The sequence below is a fragment of the Cetorhinus maximus genome, chromosome 21, assembly GCF_964194155.1.
Source record: "Cetorhinus maximus chromosome 21, sCetMax3.hap1.1, whole genome shotgun sequence".
In the NCBI taxonomy this organism is placed as follows: Eukaryota; Metazoa; Chordata; class Chondrichthyes; order Lamniformes; family Cetorhinidae; genus Cetorhinus; species Cetorhinus maximus.
Genome location: NC_135899.1, coordinates 24,014,506 through 24,036,233, shown reverse-complemented (window position 1 = coordinate 24,036,233; position 21,728 = coordinate 24,014,506).

Genomic DNA, 21,728 nt, shown 5'->3' with positions numbered 1-21,728 from the left:
GCTGTCCCACTCAGATACCAGCTCCTCCCTCACTAAGACACAGCCTGTCCCACTCATCTACCAGCTACTCCATCACTAACACACAACCTGTCCCACTCAGATACCAGCTCCTCCCCAACATCGCCTGTCCCACTCTCATATACCAGCTCCTCCCTCACTAACACACAGCCTGCCCCAATCTCAGATACCAGCTCCATCCCAACACACAGCCTGTCACACTCTCAGATACCAGCTCTCCCACACTAACACACAACCTACCCCACTCTCATATACCAGCTCCTCCCTCACTAACACACAGCCTGTCACACTGGCAGATACCAGCTCCTCCCTCACAAACACACAGCCTGTCTGACTCTCAGATACTAGCTACTCCCTCACTAACACAGCCTGTCCCACTCTCAGATACTAGCTCTCCCTCACTAACACACAGCCTGTCCCAATCTCAGATACCAGCTCCACCCTCACTAACACACAGCCTGTTTGACTCTCAGATATCAACTACTCCATCACTAACACACACCCTGTCCCACTCTCATATACAAGCTCCTCCCTCACTAACACAGCCTGTCCCTCTCTCAGATACCAGCTCCTGCCTCACTAACACAGCCTGTCCCACTCTCAGATAACAGCTCCTCCCTCACTAACACACAGCCGGTCCCACTCTCAGACAACAGCTCCTCCTTCACTAACACACAGCCTGTCCCAATCTCAGACACCATCTCCGCCCTCACTAACACACAACCTGTCCTACTCTCAGATACCAGCTCCTCCCTCACTAACACACAGCCTGTCCCACTCTCAGATACCAGCTCCTCCCTCACTAACACACAGCCTGTCCCACTCTCAGATACCAGCTCCTCCCTCACTATGACATCCTGCCCTACTCAGATACCAGCTCCTCCCCAACACAGAGCCTGTCCCTCTCTCAGATACCAGCTCCTTCCCAACACACAGCTTGTCCCACTCTCAGATTCCACCTCCTCCATGACTAACAGCCTGCCCCAGTCTCAGATACCAGATCCTCCCTCATTAACACACAGCCTGTGTCACTCAGATACCAGCTCCTCACTCACTAACACACAGCCTGCCCCACTACCAGACACTAGATCCTCCCTCACTAACACACAGCATGTCCCACTCTCAGATACCAGCTCCTCCCTCACTAACCCGCAGCATGTCCCACTCTCAGATAAGAGCTCGTCCCCAAAACACACCCTGTCCCACTCTCAGATACCAGCTACTCCCCACCACAGCCTGTCCCACTCTCAGACAACAGCTTCTCCCTCATTAACACACAGCCGGTCCCACTCTCAGATTCCACCTCCTCCCTCACTAACACAGAGCCTGTCCCACTCTCAGAAACCAGCTCCTCCTTCACTAACACACAGCCTGTCCCACTCGCAGATACTAGCTCCTCCCTCACAAACACACAGCCTGCCCTAATCTCAGATACCAGCTCCTCCCTCACTAACACACAGCCTGTCCCACTCTCAGATACCAGCTCCGCCATCACTAACCCACAGCATGTCCCACTCTCAGATAATAGCTCCTCCACAAAACACAGCCTGCCCCACTCAGATACCAGCTCCTCCCTCACTAAAACGCAGCCAGTCCCACACACAGATACCAGCTCCTCCCTCACTAAAACACAGCCAGTCCCAGTATCAGACACCAGCTGCTTCCTCACTAACACACAGCCTGTCCCACTCTCAGACACCAGCTCCTCCCTCACTAACCCAGCCTGTCCAACTTGCAGTTACCAGCTGCTCCCTCACTGACACAGCCAGTACGACTCTCAGGTACCAGCTCCAACCTCACTAACACACAGCCTGTCCCTCTCTCAGATAGAAGATCCTCCCTCACTAACACACAGCCTGTCCCACTCGCAGTTACCAGCTGCTCCCTCACTGACACACAGGCTGTCCTACTCTCAGATACCAGCTCCTCCCTCACTAACACACAGCATGTCCCATTCTAAGACACCAGCTCCTCCCTCACTAACACGCAGCCTGCCCCACTGTCAGATACGAGCTCCTCCCTCGGTAACTCTCAGAAACCAGCTCCTCACTGACTAACAGTCTGTCCCACGCCCAGATACAAGCTCCTCCCTCACTTACACACAGCGTATCCCATTCGCAGATACGAGCTCGTCGCTCACTAGCACTCAGCGTGTCCCACTCTCCGTCACTAGTTCCACCCTAACACACACTGTCCCACTCAGATACCAGCTCCTCCCTCACTAACACACAGCCTGTCCCACTCCCAAATCCTCCCTCACTAACACACAGCCTTTCCCATTCTCAGATACAAGCTCCTCCCTCACTAACACACAGCCTGTCCCACTTTCAGACACCAGCTCCTCCCTCACTAACACAATGCATGTCCCACTCTCAGATAGCAGCTCCTCCCTCCCAAACACACAGCCTGTCTCACTCAGATGCCTGGTACTCTCAGTAACACACAGCCTGCCCCACTCCCAGATACCAGATGCTCCCTCACTAATACACAGTCAGTACCACTCTCAGACACTAGCTCCTCCCTCACTAACACACAGCCTGTCCCACTCTCAGATGCCAGCTCCTCCCTCACTAAAACACAGCCAGTCCCACTCTCAGACACCAGCTCCTCCCTCACTAACACACAGCCTGACCCACTCGCAGAAACCAGCTCCTACCTCACTAACAGACAGCCTGCCACACTCTCAGACACCAGCTCCTCCCTCACTTACACATAGCCTGCTCCTCTCTCTGATACCAGCTCCTCACTGACTATCACACGGCCTGCCCCACTCTCAGATACGAGCTCCATCCTCACTGACACTCAGCCAGTAACACTCTCAAACAGTAGCTCCTCCCTCACTAACACACAGCTTGTTCCAATCTCAGATACCAGCTCCTTCCGAACACACAGCCTGTCCCAAACAGATACCAGATCTTCCCTCACTAATACACAGCCTGTCCCACTCTCAGATACCAGCTCCTCCCTCACTAACACACAGCCTTCCCCAATCACAGATACCAGCTCCTTCCCAACACAGCCTGTCCCAATCAGATACCCGATCCTCCCTCACTAACACACAGCCTGTCCCACTCCCAGACACCAGATCCTCCCTCACTAACACACAGCCTGTCCCACTCGCAGATACAAGATCCTCCCTCACTACCACACAGCCTGCCCCACTCTCAGATACCAGCTCCTCCCACACTAACACACAGCCAGTACCACTCTCAGACACGAGCTCCTCCCTTACAAACACACAGCCTGCCCCACTCTCAGATACCAGCTCCATCTGACTATCGCACAGGCTGCCCAAACCTCAGATACCAGCTCCTCCATCACTAACACACTGCCTGTACCACTCACAGATACTGGCTCCTCCCTCACTTACACACAGCCTGTCCCACTCGCTGATACCAGCTGCACCCTCACTAACAGACGGCCTGCCCCACTCTCAGATACCAGCTCCTCCCTCACTAACACACAGCCTGCTCCTCTCTCAGATACCAGCTCCTCTCTGACTATCACACGGTCTGCCCCATTCTCAGATACCAGCACCTCCCTCACTAACATACAGCCTGCCCCACTCTCACATACCAGCTCCTCCCACACTAACATACAGCTGTCACACTCTCAGATACCAGCTCCACCCTTACTAACACACAGCCTGTCTCACTCTCAGATACCAGCTACTCCCTCATTAACAAACAGCCTGTCCCACTGTCAGATACCAGCTTCTCCCTCACTAACACACAGCTTGTCCCACTCTCAGATACAAGCTCCTCCGTCACTAACACAGCCTGCCCCACTCTCAGATACCAGCTCCTCCCGCATTAACACACAGCCTGTGTCACTCAGATACCAGCTCCTCACTCACTAACACACAGCCTGCCCCACTACCAGACACTTGATCCTCCCTTACTAACACACAGCCTGCCCCACTCTCAGATACAAGTTCCTCCCTCACTAACACACAGCTTGTCCCACTCTCAGATACAAGCTCCTCCGTCACTAACACAGCCTGCCCCACTCTCAGATACCAGCTCCTCCCGCATTAACACACAGCCTGTGTCACTCAGATACCAGCTCCTCACTCACTAACACACAGCCTGCCCCACTACCAGACACTAGATCCTCCCTCACTAACACACAGCATGTCCCACTCTCAGATACAAGCTCCTCCCTCACTAACACACAACCTGTCCCACTCAGATACCAACGCCTCCTTCGCTAACACACACCGTGTCCCACTCTCAGATACCAGCTCCTCCCTCACTAACACTCAGCCTGTCCCACTCTCAAAAAGCAGCTCCTCCCTGACTAATACAGCCTGTCCCACTCCCAGATACAAGCTCCTCCCTCACTTACAGCGTGTCCCACTTGCAGATACCAGCTCCTCCCTCACTAACACTCAGCCTGTCCCATTCTCCATCACCAGTTCCTCCCTAACACAGCCTGTTCCAGTCTCAGATACCTGCTCCTCCCTCACTTACACACAGCGTGTCCCAACCGGACACCATCTACTCCCTCACTAACGCACAGCCTGTCCCACTATCAGATACCAGCTCCTCCCTCACTAACACACAGCCTGCCCCACTCTCAGATACCAGCTCCTTCCTCACTAATACAGAACCTGCCCCACTCTCAGATGCCAGGTCCTTCCTCACTAACACAGAACCTGCCCCACTCTCCAATACCAGCTCCTTCCTCACTAACACAGAACCTGCCCCACTCTCAGGTACCAGCTCCTCCCTCACTAACACACAGCCTGTCCCACGCTCAGACACCAGCTCCTCCCTCACTAACACACAGCCTGTCCCAATCTCAGATACCAGCTCCTCCCTCACTAACACACAGCCTGCCCCACTCTCCGATACCAGCTCCTTCCTCACTAACACAGAACCTGCCCCACTCTCAGGTACCAGCTCCTCCCTCACTAACACACAGCCTGTCCCACACTCAGACACCAGCTCCTCCCTCACTAACATAAAGCATGCCCCGCTCTCAGATACCAGCTCCTCCCTCACTAACACACAGCCTGCCCCACTCCCAGATACACGATCCTCCCTCACTACCACACAGCCTGCCCCACTCTCAGATACCAGCTCCTCCCTGACTAACACATGGCCTGCCCCACTCAGATACCAGCTCCATCTGACAATCACACAGGCTGCCCAAACCTCAGACACCAGCTCCTCCCTCACTAACACACAGCCTGTTCCACTCTCAGATACCAGCTTCTCCCTCACTAACACACAGCCTGTTCCACTCTCAGATACAAGCTCCTCCCTCATTAACACACAGCCTGCCCCACGCTCAGATACCAGCTCCTCGCTCACTAACACATAGCCTGCTCCAATCTCAGATACCAGCTCCATCCCAACACACAGCCTGTCCCGCTCTCATATACCAGCACTCCCTCACTAACACACAGCCTGTCCTACGCTCAGATACCAGCTCCTCCCTCACTAACACAGCCTGTCCCACTCTCAGATACCAGCTCCTCCCTCACTAACACACAGCCTGTCCCACTCTCAGATACCAGCTACTCCCTCACTAACACACAGCCTGTCCCACTCTCAGATACCGGCTACTCCCTCACTAACACATATCTTGTCCCACTCTCAGATACCAGCTCCTCCCTCACTAACACACAGCCTGCCCCACTCTCAGATGGCAGCTCCTCCCTCACTAACACACAGCCTGCCCCACTCTCAGATACCAGCTCCTCCCCAACACACAGCCTGCCCCACTCAGATACCCGCTCGTCCCTCACTAACACACAGCCTGTGCCACTATCAGATACCAGTGCCTCCCTCACTAACACACGGCCCGTCTCACTCAGATACCAGCACCTCCCTCACTAACACACAGCCTATGCCACTATCAGATACCAGTGCCTCCCTCACTAACACACAGCCTGTCTCACTCAGATACCAGCTACTCCCTCACTAACACACAGCCTGTCCCACTCTCAGATACCAGCTCCTCCCTCACTAATACACAGCCTGCCCCACTCTCAGACACCAGCTACTCCCTCACTAAAACACAGCCTGTCCCACTCTCAGACACCAGCTCCTCCCTCACTAATACACAGCCTTCCCCACTCTCAGATACCAGCTCCTCCCTCACTAACACAGCCTGTCCCACTCTCAGACACCAGCTCCTCCCTCACTAACACTCAGCCTGTCCCACTCTCAGATACCAGCTCCTCCCTCACTAACACACAGCCTGTCCCACTCAGATACAAGCTCCTCCTTCACTTACACACAGCATGTCCCAATCTCAGATGCCAGCTCCTCCCTCACTAACACACAGCCTGTCCCAATCTCAGATACCAGCTCCTTCCTCACTAACACACAGCATGTCGCAATCTCAGATACCAGCTCCTCCCTCAGTAACACACGGCCTGTCCCACTCTCAGATACCAGCTCGTGGACTAAGCCCCCTATAACTCTAACGCTGGGCCTGGGACCCGTTCTTGTACCAGGTATGAACGAGTGCCGGGTGCATAAGGCGAGAGACCCCTGTCCGGGTGCGAGGCCATTTGTCGGACTCCAGGGGGCACATCATGATGTCTGTGGTTCAATAATAAACACGCGGGGAGTGGTTAGATTTGCCTAGTTACCTACCTGCCCACGGCATCTTCGACATCAGCGTAGGGAGGGAGTATGATGGAGGGAGGGCAGAGGGAGGTGGGGAGGTAGAGACGCTGTGATTGTGGGGAGTGATGGAGGGAGGGTAGTGGGTGGTAGGGAGGTAGGGAGGTGGGGAGGTGGAGTGATGGAGGGAGAGGAGGAAGGTGGGGAGGGGAAGTGATGGAGGGAGGGGGGTTGGGGGTGTGGGATGGGGTGTGGGGGTGTGGTGGGGGGCTGGGTGGGGGAGGTGTGGAGCGGGGTGCACCACTGGAGCATATTTGAAGGCAGGGGAGGCTACTACAATATTTTTAAATTCAGTCATTGAATGTGGGCTCCACTGGATGGGCTGGCATTTATTGCCCATCCCCTAATTGCCCCCTTGAGAAGGTGGTGGGCGGGGATTGGCTGGGGTGGGGAAGTAATGTCCAGTGCTATGCGTGTGAGAGAGGCGGAGAGAAGCAGAAACAGATAACGCAATAGAGAGAATAGGGATGGGAGCAATGGTGGCTGCACTATCCCAGAATTCACTGCAGTACAGAAAGCCCTCTATTAAACTTGCCCTTGCCTGCCATCAGCAGCCTGTCCCATTGACACTCCAGCATCAGGCACCGGGAATCGTGCCAGATTCAAACAGGTTAACTTATTCGATATATCACCTCCCACATCCCCAGGGCTCTCCACAGACAACGGGAAACCTTCGAAACGCGGCCCTTGGTGTAGTACGAGCGAATGGTGCGGCCAATTTACGCACAGCAGGGAAAGGTTGGGCCAATACCCATTGGAGTTTAGAAGAACGAGAGGTGATCTTATTGAGACAGAGAAGATCCTGAAGGGGGAGGGGGCTTGACAGGGTGGATGCTGAGAGGATGTTTCCCCCTCACTGGAGGAAATCTAGAACGAGGGGGGCACAGTTTAAAAATAAGGGGGGTGGGGTTTCCTATTGAAGAGGGAGATGAGGAGGAATTTCTTCTCTCAGTGGGTGGTCAGTATGTGGGATTCTCTCCTCCCCAGAGGGCGGTGGAGGCCGGGTCACTGAATATATCCGAGGCTGAATTAGACAGAGTTTTGATCGATGAGGGAGTCGAGGGTTGTGGGGGAGGGAGGAGGGGGGAGGGACAGGCAGGAAAGTGGAGTTGAGGCCACAATCAGGTCAGCCACGGTCTTATCGAATGGGAGGAGCAGGCTTGAGGGGCCGAATGACCTCCTGCTGCTCCTCATTCTTCTGGTGTTATTGACCTTTGTTGCATGACTTTCCAGGGCTGAAACTGGTCAAGGCTGCATGACCACATAATTGTCAAGTCTGTTGCTGTTGTCTTGCCGCTTGGCTCCTCCCTCTTTCCCTGTTTTGAACATTCCTGGGATGTGGGCGTCGCTGGGCAAGGCCCAGCATTTATGGCCCATCCCTAATTGCCCCCTTGAGAAGGTGATGGGTGAACCGCCTTCTTGAGCCGCTGCAGTCCCTGTGGTGTAGGTCCACCCACTGTCCTGCTATGGAGGGAGTTCCCAGGATTTTGGCCCAGCTGAGGAGTTACAAGGGGAACTGAACATTGTGCAGTCACCCTTGTGGGAGGGAAGGTCATTGATGAAGCAGCTGAAGATGGTTGGGCTGAGGACACTACCCTAAGGAACTCCTACAGTGATGTCCTGAAGCTGAGATGACTGACCTCCAACAATCACAACCATCTTCCTTTGTGCCAGGTATGACTCCAACCAGCGGAGAGTTTTCTCGCCAGGACAGGTACAGCACGAGGTTAGATACAGAGTAAATCCCCTCTACACTGTCCCCATCAAACAATCCCAGGATAGGTACAGCACGGGGTCAGATACAGAGTAAAGCTCCCTCTACACGTGGTCACGCAGTGGACTAACAGATGCTGCAATGGGATGGGCGATGTCTCTGTTGTATCGGGCTGCGCTCTCTGCTGGACGGACATCGGCCCTCTTCAGCCCCACCACCCCCGCGTGTCCTCTGCTGACACGCCGAACATGTCCGCGACCCACGGGCTACGAAGCGCCGTCGGGAGGCAGTGCACGTCTTACGCACAGCAAGATCACGCAAGCAACGCTGAGGTGAACGACCCAGCTAATTGCTCATCGTGGCGTTGGTTGGCCGCAATGAGCACAAGAGGCGTGGGGGGGGTGGGGTGTGTGTGTGGGGTGGGGTGGTGGGGGGGGCAGTGTGTGCGGGGTAGGTGGGGGGAGTGGTGGTGGGTGGGGTGGGTCAGGAGTAGACCCTCCAATAGTGCAGTGTCTCTCTCTGTCTCTCGCTCTCTGTTTCACTCTGCCTCAATCCTGCCCCCTCTCTCTTTCTATCTATCTCTCTCCCTCTCTGTCTTTCTAAATATTGCTGCCCTATTGGAGGGTCAGTAATTGAGGGTGTGCTGCACTATTGGAGGGTCAGTAATTGAGGGTGTGCTGCACTATTGGAGTGTCAGTAATTGAGGGTGTGCTGCACTGACGGAAAGTCAGTAATTGAGGCTGTGCTGCGCTGTCGGTAAGTCAGTAATTGATGGTGTGCTGCACTATTGGAGGGTCAGTAATTGATGGTGTGCTGCACTATTGGAGGGTCAGTAATTGAGGCTGTGCTGCGCTGTCGGTAAGTCAGTAATTGAACGTGTGCTGCACTGTCGGTAAGTCAGTAATTGGAGGTGTGCTGCACTATTGGAGGGTCAGTAATTGAGGGTGTGCTGCACTATTGGAGGGTCAGTAATTGAGGGTGTGCTGCACTATTGGAGGGTCAGTAATTGAGGGTGTGCTGCACTAACGTGAAACCCGCCCTTGGAAACGCTCTGCACTGCCGGTGGGGGTGGGAAGAGAGCGGGCGTGGAAGTCACCGCGGGTGCTGGTGAGTGCTTCCACTGAGCTCCCTGAAGGCAGATAGTTGCCTCAGGGAGCTGCAGACCTCCAAATAATAAAAGAGAGCACAAAAATGCTGCAAAAGATGTCCGTGCGGCAAAATCAAGCACCTGAAAGCAGACCTCATAAAAATACTGACCCCCAATGTTTCTTTCTATCTCTAACGGAGATTTCATCCCACCCTTGGATGAGGTTTCATCAAAAATGCAAAGCCCACCTGGCCGATTGGCCCATTCGCCAACCGTAAGGTTGGACGGGGTCTGGAAAATCACTTACAATTGGGCCGTTAATGAGATTAATCGCCCATCTAATTGCCCACAGATGCTCTTCTGACTTTTGCACATGCCCACCGAATGAAATATCGCGTGGGTGCGTGATGACATTGGGACGCTCGCCCGACATCATCTCCCGCCCCTTCGGGTCAGGCGCACACCCGCCCGCGGGAGGTAAAATTCCGGCCTTGTGCCTTTCCCAGATTGCCATTCCCTCTCTGAAGTTAGGGAACAGATTGACCGTGTGCAATAAGCCTGTCGTGCATTTTTCAGCGTCAGGTATATGTGAGGACATGAACTATGCCTAGGGGTAGGCTGTTGTGTAAGAGCACGGATTTGCGGCTCTAAGGTTTGAATGGAGGATCATTGGTGCAAATCCTGTTTATCGCAGGTTAGGCAGGATAGGTGAGTCATAGAATTTTGGATGGTTACAGTACAGAAGAAGGCCATTCAGCCCATTGTGTATTGCTGGCTATTTGCGAGAACAATTCACCTCTTGCCACTCCCCTGCCTTTCCTCCGTAGCCCTGCAATTTTTTACTCTTCAGGTTAAGATGCAGTTCTCTTTTGAAAGCTTCGGTTGAACCTGCCTCCACCACACTCTGAGGCAGTGCATTCCAAGTCCTAACCGCTCGCTATGTGAAAAAAAGTTTTTCCCTCATGTTGCCACTGCTTCTTTTGACAATCACCTTAGATCTGTGCCCTCTTGTTCTCGATGTTTGCACCAGTGGGAACTGTTCCTCCCTATCTACCCTGTCCTGAACCCCTCATGATTTTGAATGCCTCCATCAAATCTCTGTCAAACTTACTGCTCCAAGGAGAACAACCCCAGCTTCTCCAATCGACCTAACCAACCGAAGTCCCTCATCCCTGAAACCATTCTCGTGAATCTCTTCACTCCCTCTCTCATGCCTTCACATCCCTCCTAAAGTGTGATGCCCAGCACTGGGCACGATACTCCAGTTGAGGCCAAACCAGTGTTTTATAAAGGTTTATCATAACTTCCTTACTTTTACATCCTATGCCCCTATTTATAATGCCCAGGATTTTAACAACTCTCCCTTGCAACCTATACCCCCAGACTCTCTGCTCCTTAATCCCCATTAGAATTGTACCCTTTATTTTATATTGTCTCTCTCTGTTTTTCCTACCAAGTAAATCATGTCACATTTTTCTGCATTAAATTTCATCTGCCACTTTCCCCATCACGCTGCAATCCTTCCTCCAGTCCGCAATACGCCTATTCATCACTAGTCTCTCTTTCCTGTCACCCAGCCAATTTTGTATCCATGTGTCTACTGTCCATTTTGTTCCATGAGCTCTAACTTTGCTCCATAAGTTTGTTGTGCGGCACCTTATCAAATGCCTTTTGGAAGTCCATTTGCACCAACATCAAATGCATTACTCATCGACCCTCTCCGTTACTTCATTGAAAAACTCCCCTTTTAGGTACTTAATTGGCCATTCTGCAGTCTGAGAAAGGAACCATCTATCGAGAGTCACTGTTTTCTGTCCTTAAGTCATTTTTTCAAATCCAAGATGACACTTTCCCTTTTATTCCATGAGCCACAATTTTATGAAAGAAATGTGCATTAGCTGCCAGTCTCTTCTCATAATCGCTCTTTGATTTTCTTATTTGTTTTTTTTTCAATTTCCCTCTGCAACTTCCATATTAAACTTGGATCTCAATTGTATTATCCACCTGACATCTGCCATATGCACCCTTTTTTCTCTGCTTCACCTTACTCTCTAGCTCGTTTGTCCTCCAGGAAGCTCTGAAATTGTTTGCCTTACATTTCTCAGCTGTGGGTATGAAACTTGACTGTACCTCAACCATCTCCACTTTAAACAAAGCACATTGTTCAGTTACAATTTTACCTGCCAATTTCTGATTCCAGTTTATCTGGGCTAGATCCGTTCTTACCCCATTGAAGTTTGCTCTCCCTCCAATTAACTACTCTTACTCTGGATTGATCCTTCTCGTTTTCCACAGTCAACCTCGACCTTATGCAATGATCACCGTCCCCTAAATGCACCCCTACTGACACTTGTTCCATTTGTCCCAACTCATTTGCAATGCTTCCTGATGCAGCTTCAGGGAGGAGTATTTCATCTGGGAGAGGTCTTGCCTAAGTTCAAGCAGAAGATGAATGTCTTCACTCTGGGGTGTGGGCTTGCCTTATATCCTCTGTTCTTGGAAAGTGTCAGCTTCTCCTCGAGTCCTCTGCCTGCTGAAAGCTTGTCCCCTTGGGAGTGAAGAACACAGTTTGGGTCTCCACTCATGGCCCCTGTGCTGTCTACATGTGGGTCGAATATGAGTAGTACTGACACAGCTGTTCCTCATGAGGCACACAGCACTCAAGCTTTACTTCGGGTCCTCCTGTTAATCAAATTTCATTAGAGTGGTGTAACCTTCTTCAGGGATGTGTATCTCCAGACTAAAGGGAAGGTTCCTGTTGAATATTGTGACTTTCCTCTCCTCTTGGAATGATCATATCGAATGGTGGAGTAGGCTCGAGGGGCCGTGTGGTCTACCCCCTTGCTCCTGTTTCTCATGTTAGTTGAGTAGAAGGTGGCCAGCAATTATCCCACTCATTCACTCATAAACCAAGGGTGGTGATGTGGGTCTCCTGTAGAAGTACCTCTCACACTCACTCTTTTACTCAGATACAAGCTTTTGTGTTGTTTCCAAATGTGTGTTGGACTCAAGTGAGACTTATGGAGACAATGGCATCAGCTTACTGCATCCAGGCCTCTCGTTTCTTGTTGTGTCTCTGACTTTGGGGGCTTACCTTCAAGAGATTGTTGGATGGATTGAAATGTGGTTGCCGTCTCTTTATTCATTTCTATCTTCCCTTGCTCCTACTTTTTTTCTTCTCTCTCCTTGAATTCTTTATCCCTCTTTTGCTATTGCCGACTGTGATAATTCCTCACCTCCCTGCCATTCCCGAGCCTCTTTTTATTTTCTGTTGAATGCTTTAACTAAAGCTAATTACCTTCTTCCACTTGGTTCTCGCTTCCCCTCTGCAGCAGCACCCCTCCTTCTTTTTGCTCCTTTAACCTCCCTTTTCATTCATTCTATCTTTCATTTCATTTCTCCCCTTACTTCTATTTCCAATCCACACTATAGCCTTTAGCCCAGATCTTTTGCACATTTATGAAGATCTGTGACTCACTTGGTGTCCACTCAGAACAACAAGGGACTGGCTAGGGGGTGGGAGGGGTGGGAGGGGAGGGGTGGGTGGGGTCGCAGGGCTCATCATCAGGATCACACTAGGAGGTTAAACCCCCATGGGCGGGAGCACATTACTATATCAAAAACCTGGAGCCCCATAAAACCCCAGGGTTCCAGCTGTTAATAGGATCCAAGCCGGCTGGTGAAGCCAAAAGCTTGATGCAGAGCTTTTTATCAAGAGAGTTTATTGACTTGTTCAGTCTCACAGCTCTCCTCCCACTCCACCCAGTGCCCCAGTCATCCCCTACTTATGCTCTTTTGAAAAAAGCAATAAAGGCAAATAAACTAATGAACTAATTGACAGTCCCTTCAAGGGGCACTGTAACACAAAGACAAACCTTGAAAGGATACTTAAATCAAATTAGAATGTTATCTACAGGGCTGATGATATACTCCATCCCCTGCGGCACCCTCTCTCCAGCCCCTGCAGCACCCACTGGTCACTGAAAGCCTCAAATGTATTGGTGGACATCGCATGCATCCTCTCCAGGTACACCTGGGCATGAACATAGCTGTAGAAGAGGAGCAGACAGTTAGTCCAAATGATCTCTTCTGCCTGGACCTGTTAATGTCTGTCCTCAATATATAGACTCTTTTAGAAAAACAAAACTCAATGAATTAAACATAAATCAATAAATGAGGGGGTAAGCAGTCCCTGGCGGGGCAGTGTAATCAAAACAAAATGTCAAAGGAAAGTTACAAAATCAAATCAAAATATAATTTCCAGGGGTGATGATACACACCCGTCCCCATGGCCCCCACCAGTCACAGAAGGCCTCTAGTGTACCAGTGGACACTGCGTGCTCCCTCTCCAGGTTCACCCAGCCGCAAACATAGCCACAGAAGAGGGGCAGACATTCAGGCTGGAAGACCCCCTTGACTGCCTGCTGCCTGGACCTTTTGATGGCTGTCCTCAATTTCTATGCGCTCAACGTACTTAATTAATAAATGCCCTCCACCTGCGTATCCTAACAACATCATCAATGTAACAGTAACACCAGGGAATCATTCAATTGGCCACTTTAAAGGGGCAAGCGTTTGAATGAATCAGGGACAAACTCAATCTCTGACTCAGTTATTGTGCCTTCCCCTCAGCACCGGCCGCTCTGATTCTGGATCGGTGCACAGCGAACCCTTGGCTCATCCTGTCTGAGGACCAGACCAGTGTGAGAGACGGAGAACTGTGGCAGCCGCTCCCAGCCTCTTCAGAGAGATTTGACACCTGGCCTTGTGTCCTGGGATCGGAGGGATTCATATCAGGGAGACACTACTGGGAAGTGGATGTGGGCATCAAGACATGGTGGGGTCTGGTAGTAGCCCGAGAGTCTGCCAAAAGACAAGGGATCATGGACGCGACCCCTGAAGCTGGATACTGGATGGTGTGGCTGTCCCTGGAAGAGGCTACATTGCCTGCACCTGCCCCTTTGATATGTCCCTCATCCCAAGTGTGAATCCCCAGAAGATCGGGGTGTTCTTGGACTATGAAGCTGGGCAGGTCTCATTTTACAATGCGGACAACATGTCCCATCTCCACACTTTCAGCCACATTTTCACTGAGGTAATCTTCCCAATCTTCAGTCCAGGGCTGACTGATGAAGGGAAAAACTCAGCACCACTGAAAATTTTGTGAGGTGAAAGATCACTAACAGGAACACCCCATAATTCCACACCACCCACAGGCCTCCTGCCAGCCTGCAAACTGGCACGTGTCAGCCTCACTTATAGTTGGTTATAGATAATCTAAATCTCACCTGAAGTTAGGACGAGTACAGATTGGGACAATGCCTTGTTTGTGGTATCTGTTTGGTCAATCCTTGCAGTGGAAGCAAAACGTGACAACTGCTCCAGAGAATCTTATAAAATTAAATTTAGGATCAAAAATTCAGAACATCACAGAGACGGGGTGGGAATTAAAAGATGGGCAGAAATACACCAACTTCACTTGAGAAATTAAAGGTGAAGAGGGGCCAGGGGAAGAGGAACTAGCGTGAGGTCTAACACCAGTGGAAAGTACATGACACAGGGGAGCACTGAGGCATGGCAAAGCTTTTATGGGCGAGTCATTAGAGAAGATCATACTGGGATTGAGAGCAGTAGTGGAGACCCCAGTACCTAGAGGAGGAGATGGGTCTCTGTTACCAAGGGCCCTGAACTCACGGTCGTGTAGAAGAAAGTTCAAAGAAGAAGCTCAAATGTGGGTGATAATTAGGCAGATCAATGTATAGCCTGGACTTTGGAGTAAGAAATCAGTGTTTTCATTCATCCAAACAGCGGGGCAACCAGAACCATGGAATGAAAAAGCAAAGGAGAAGGCCATTCGGCCATTGTTTTCTGACAGCTTTTAGGTAGAGTTATAGAGCTAGTCGCTAACCCACTCGTTCCTCCTGAGTTTTCATTTACAAGCACTTATCCAATTGTTTGTTGAAAGATGCTATTGAATCATCTTTCACCACTCTTTCATTCCAGATCGTAACTGTTTCTCCCCACGTGTTGCCTCTGGTTCTTTTGCCAATCACCTTCAATCTGTCAACCCTTCTGCCATTGGAAACAGCCGCTCCTTATTTACGGGACCAAAATGACTCATTGTTTTGAACATCTTTACCAAATCTCCCCTGAATCTTCTCTAGTCCATGACACACAACCTCAGCTTCTCAAGTGTCTCCGCTTAGCTTAGTTCCTTCGTCCCTGGCACCATTCCAGTAAGTCTCTTCAACATCTGCTCAATACCTTGACATCTTTCCTAAAGTGTGGTGCCAAGAGATGAGCACAGGAGATATCACCTTTTGTAACACTAAGTGAACTATATCTGTTTAAAGTCATGCCATTTGGTACAAAGAATGCACCTGTGACATTTAGAAGATGGACAAACAAAGTAATTGCAGGTCTAAGTAATTGTGTGGTTTATATTGATGTTCTAATCATTTTCAGTCAGACATGGGAGGAGCAATTACAGTAACTGGAAGAATTATTTACTTGACTATAAGAAGTTAATTTGGTGATGAACTTCTTAGTTCTGTTGAAGAGTCTTACGGACTCGAAAAGTTAGCTGTGTTCCTCTCCGCAGATTCTGTCAGACCTGCTGAGTTTTTCCAGTTTTTTTTGTTTTTGTTTTGGCTAAAAGTGAATTTGCAAAAGCACAAGTTACATATCTAGGCCATACCATTGTACATGGTAAGGTGGCTCTGAGAGATGCAAAATTCAAGGTTATTGTGATTTCCCAGCGCCTACAACAAAATGAGAAGTTTTGAGATTTCTGGGCATGAGTGGGTTTTACCGGAAATTTTTACCAAATTTTAGCCAAGTGGTTGCTCCACTAACTAAACTATTAAAGAAGTTTCAATGGACACTGGAGTGTCAGAAGGCATTTGATAGTTTGAAAACTGTATTAACTATGACACCAGTTTTGGCAGTACCCAATTGTGCCAAGCAATTTAAGTTTGCCGTTGATGCAAGCGATATAGGCAAGAAGATGACACTGGAACTGAAAAACTGATAGGGTATTTTTTACAGAATCTGAATTACAACAGAGGAAATGTTCAATGATCGAAAAAGAGATGCTGAGTTTGGTGTTAGCATTGCAGCATTTTGAAATTTATGTTGCAAACAATTCACCAGAAACAATTGTTTATACAGACCATAATCACAGAATCACACAGCGCAGAAGAGGTCCTTCGGCCCATCGAGTCTGCACCGACACGTGACCTACCTACCTAATCCCATTTACCAGCACTTGGCCCATAGCCTTGAATGTTATGATGTGCCAAGTGCTCATCCAGGTGCTTTTTAAAGGATGTGAGGCAACCTGCCTCTACCATCTTTTGAAGTTTTTGGAAAACTTTGAGACAAAAGTGCAAGGCTTTTCAGATGGAGTCGATTATTACAACCATTTAATTTACGTATTATACATGCTGCTGGAAGAGAAAATCTGTTCGCAGATGTGTTATCAAGAGTTTGAAGCTTACAGGAAAATAGGTCATTTTTTAAACAAAAAACCTAGACACTAAACTGGAGTGATTTCTGTTGATTCCAAGGACTTGTATTTCTATATTGTTATGTTAATGCAATGTAATTGTGTAATAAGTTCAGGAGATAGTGTGAGATGGGTTATTAAAATGAAGCTGTTTTTTTAGAATTATTCTGGTTCATTTTTCAACAGGCAGGGGAATGTCATGAAGCTATTAATGCATGTAATGTTATTGGAAAATATTTTTCTTTTAAAATAGAGGTTTAGTCTGTGGGTGTGTCTTAATTGTATTAAAGCCAGCTAGTCTGGGTGCTTTATTGTGTACTAGTTTTGAGATGTAAGAGAGGTAGAGTGAATTTGCATTTTTAGCAGAGACCAAGCAATGTTTATATTATATACAGTCACAGGTTATTCAGATGGTCCACGTGTCATTTCAGGTCAGGTCGGGAACAACCGATTGACAGTGTTTTGTTGGTGATCTTTGGTTAATCCATGCAGTGGTGCAAGCTAATCGGAAACCTTCCAGAGAGTCCCATAAAAATCAAATTTAAAGGAATGTTGAGAATCATGGGGGCGCTGTAATGGAGAGAATTAAAACATGGACAGAAATGCATCAAGGGAACCATGGACTCCAGTTGAGCAATTAAAGATGAGGATTGGCAGCGGGGAGGAACTAGGCTGAGACAGAACCCCAGTGGAAAGTACATGACAAAGGGAAGCCTTCTGGAGTATGGCAGTCCTCTTATGAATGATAATGGTTCTCTTCTGTAACTGAATGATCTCCTATTTCAAAGTCTCCCATTGTTCAGTTACTGTTTTGCCCACCAATGTTTTATTTTGATACACATGGGCTAGATCTCTTTCTAACTCACTGATATGAGCCTCAGCCAGTCATGTGTTTTGATACTTCATTGTTCCTTTTTCTGTTTCATAAAGCTGTTTATATTATGAACACTATTTCCCAAATTCCAATACCCTTCCCCCAACACCACTAAATCATACATCACCAGCTGAACTTCATTCGCCAGCACTAGATTTAGGATTGCTTCCTTCCTCGTTGGGCTGGAAAATGCAGATCAAGAAATTTCTCTTCCAGGCATTTTATAAATTCTCTAACCCCACCCCACATTTGACCTTTCCAATTACCAACTATATATCAGGATAATTGACATACCTCATTATCATTACAGCTCTTGTATCTGTCTGTAATTAGCCTACCAGTTTGCTCGCTAACTCCTTCCCACTATTTAGGAACCTGCAGTATACACCCTGTTAGGGGGAAGAAAGTAAGTGAGAATTTATGGTAAGGGAGAATCCATTATAAGGGAATGAATTACTTAAATTAGAATCTACAGGCAGGCCAACACAAACCAGTAAATGAACAGTTAAACCAGATGAACTTTGTACACCCTCAGGGCTTGCAATCACCAGCAAGGTCCTGGGAGCTAGACTGGACATGAATTAAAACTAAAGTAGAATAGGTGACCTGGGAGTCAGGCTGGAGACTTCGGTTGGAAAGCAACTAAGATGAAGTGTGCTCTTCAACAGATAGGGGAAGGGCAGACGGTGCCAACTTAGATAGGAGGGAAAGTCTCTGCCTGGGTGAAAAGTGGGATGTACCTGATGCCAGAGATGTACCTGATCAGTGAAGCATAAATATGCTGAACACTTGTAATTCAGCAGAGTGCTATCTCAAGCTGCCTTGAGATGGTTCTCCCCTTGCAATTGCTCGAATAAATGATCGTGACCTGTACCTTTGACCCTCCTGTGGTCCATTTGTCAAAGATGCCACAACACACCCAGCAGTCAGGAATGTTAAGTTTTCATTAAGCACCTTTTTGGAACCTGGTTTCTGTTTCTGCCACTAAATCATAGCCCAATAATAAAACAAATGCTGAATGGGTGGGACAGAGTATTTAGAAATAAACTGTTTCCAGTGGTTGAGGAGTCAACAATGAGGACTATGGATCAAAATTATTGCAGATCTAGAATGGGGAGCATGAGAAACCACGACAAAGGGAGTCATGAGGCTTTGGAATTGATTTGCAGGGTTAGCGGCTGAGGCATATCTATGTCAGCACACATGCTTAGCTTGAAGAGAGACATGAAGAGAGAAAAAAGAAGGGTTGAAGAGGAACAGGACCAGATTAAATGCGATACGGATTATATCCTTGCTGATGGGCAAATGCTGACATAGACTGTTTATGTCTAATGGCAGGCATTCATGTTGTGCCTTCTATGTCTTTCCTGTACACTCACTCAGATCTCTACAATTGGAAATGTGCTGTGAGCCAAAACAAAATAAAGAGGTGAAGTGTGTGAGCTGGAGGAGATGCTGTCATTTGTAATAACGTTCTTGCCATTCGGGCTTGTAGGCATCTGCTTCCTGTTCATAAAGTGCTAGGACGCAATCATGGAAATGGAGAAAGGATAATGATTCACTAATAACTCAGCACGTTCATCTTGTTGGTTAACTTTTGACACAATGGCACTGGGCGAACAGCTGATAATTATGTGCAACACTTTCTGTTTAACTGCACCTTTGATTTACAAAGTTCCAATAGAATAAGTAAATAGATAGAATGAAACTGCTGTTTGTAACCCACAGGCTAAATTCAGGACATGCAAGTCAAAGGACTGCATAAATCAATCAGGCGCCAGATTTATCCAGATATGTTTAGGGAGGAGGGGAGTGGGGTTTGTGCTTTGGCAAAAAGGAAGAAATAATGAGAATGGGCTGCATAGATTCACAGCAAAATAAGGGGTGACATTATTGAGATTTTTTTAGAGTATCTGATAGTGTGTTTAGACATTTCCTCGGATGGAACAGTCCAGATCAAATGGACAAAACCTTAAAGTGAGAGCTAGGCCCTTCAGGGATGATGACAGGAAACACTCCTTCACACATGAGTTAGTGGAGATCTGGAACTCATCCTCCAAAAGCTGTTGAGGCCAGAGGCCAATCGAACATTTCCACATGGAGTTCGATAACGTTTTTGGTATGTGGCTTGAACTGCTAAATGGCCCAACTCTGATCCAATGTTCTTATGCACTTCTATCCCATATTCTGGAATTTGCTGGTAAGATTGTTCTTAAACATTGGAGCTGATGTGAACGGAGGGTTGGTGGGGCGGGGGGGCGGAGGGTGGGGGGTGGGGGGCAGAGAGAAGGAAAGCTTCGATGGAATGGTGCGCTGGCCAATAAATTAGTTACAAGAAGAACATGTTCTCAAGTGCCTTAAGGGGTGCATTTGAAAATGATTTTTACATAGTGCCTTTAATGTCATCAAACAAAGCAAGATGTTTCACAGGAGCATGTACAGCAAGACATGTCACTGAGCAACATAAGCACATATCAGGTCAGATGACCAAAAGCTTGGTCAATGTGGCAGGTTCCATGCAACGTCTTAAGGGGAAAGGTAAGGTAGAGAGGCGGAGAGATTTCGGGAGGGAGTTCCAGGATTTAGAGTCGAGCCAATTGAAGGAATATCCACCGATGGTGGAATGGTTAAAATCAGGGGTGCAGAAGATGCCAGGATTCGATAAGCTCAGAAAGCTCGAAGAGTTGTGAGGCTGGGGGAGATTTCAGAGGGCAAGGCCATGGAGGGATTTGAAAACAAGGATGAGCACTTTAAAGCCAAGCTGTTTCTTCACCAGGAGCCAATGTACAGCAGCGAGCTCAGGGGTGAGAGAGGAACAGGATTTGATGATAATTAAGGCACAGGCAGCAGAGTTTTGGATGACCTGAAGTTTACGGAGGATAGAATGTGGGAGACCAGCCAGGAGTGCATTGGAATAGTCAGGCCTAGAGGTAACACATAGAATCATAGAACGGTTACAGCACAGAAGGAGGCCATTCGGCCCATTATGTCCATGTTGGCTCTCCGCAACATGCATGAATGTGAGTTATGGTGGGAGATGAGATGAGACAGAGCTGAAGTCCAACAATGTTACTGAGGTGGAAAAAGACAGTCTTAGTGATGGCACAGAGTATAGCAGGAAGTTCACCTTGGGGTGAAATGTGGCATCCAGGTTGCAAACAGTTTGCTTTATTCTCAGGCAATTGCCACCTAGAGGGATTGAGGCAGTGGCCAGGGAAGAGTTTGGAGCAGGACCAAAACAATGGCTTCAATCTTCCCAATATTTGCTTGACTAGAGAAGTGTAAATGTGGGCTCTGTGTCTGCCTATGTGTAAATTTTATAGTTTCTGTACATTTTATAATTTACATGCACACATATAATGCATATATATAATGGGATACGATCGATATAATCATTCTCCTATAATGATGGTTACACATTTGAAACCAAGGTGCTGAAGCATTCCTTCTGAATAACACTATGTATAAATCCAGCAAATTGAGTTGGGTTTATTTTAAGCGGGTGAATTTATGGAAGATTGTCTTTAAATCTCTGAAATTTGGCTCTAAAATGCATTGTAAAGTGAAACTGTTCTTCTCAAGCAATTTAACTTACTGTTCCCTTTACAATCGCTATTCTTGCATATCTGTCCTGATGAGTGCAAGACAAAAAGTTTTGACAGCATGTCTCTTTCTTCAGCAATGCTCAAGAATTGTTTCCTGACACCACGATGGAAGGGATTAGCTTTAATTTTAAGTTTCTGGACCAGACCAGAGGAAATAATTTCTCTTCATCTCCCCTATCAAACTCCTTAATTGTCTTAAGCACCACATTTAGATCATCACTTAATCTTCTATATTCAAGGGAATGCAAAGTGAATTCCTGTGGCCTGCCCTCATTATTTAGC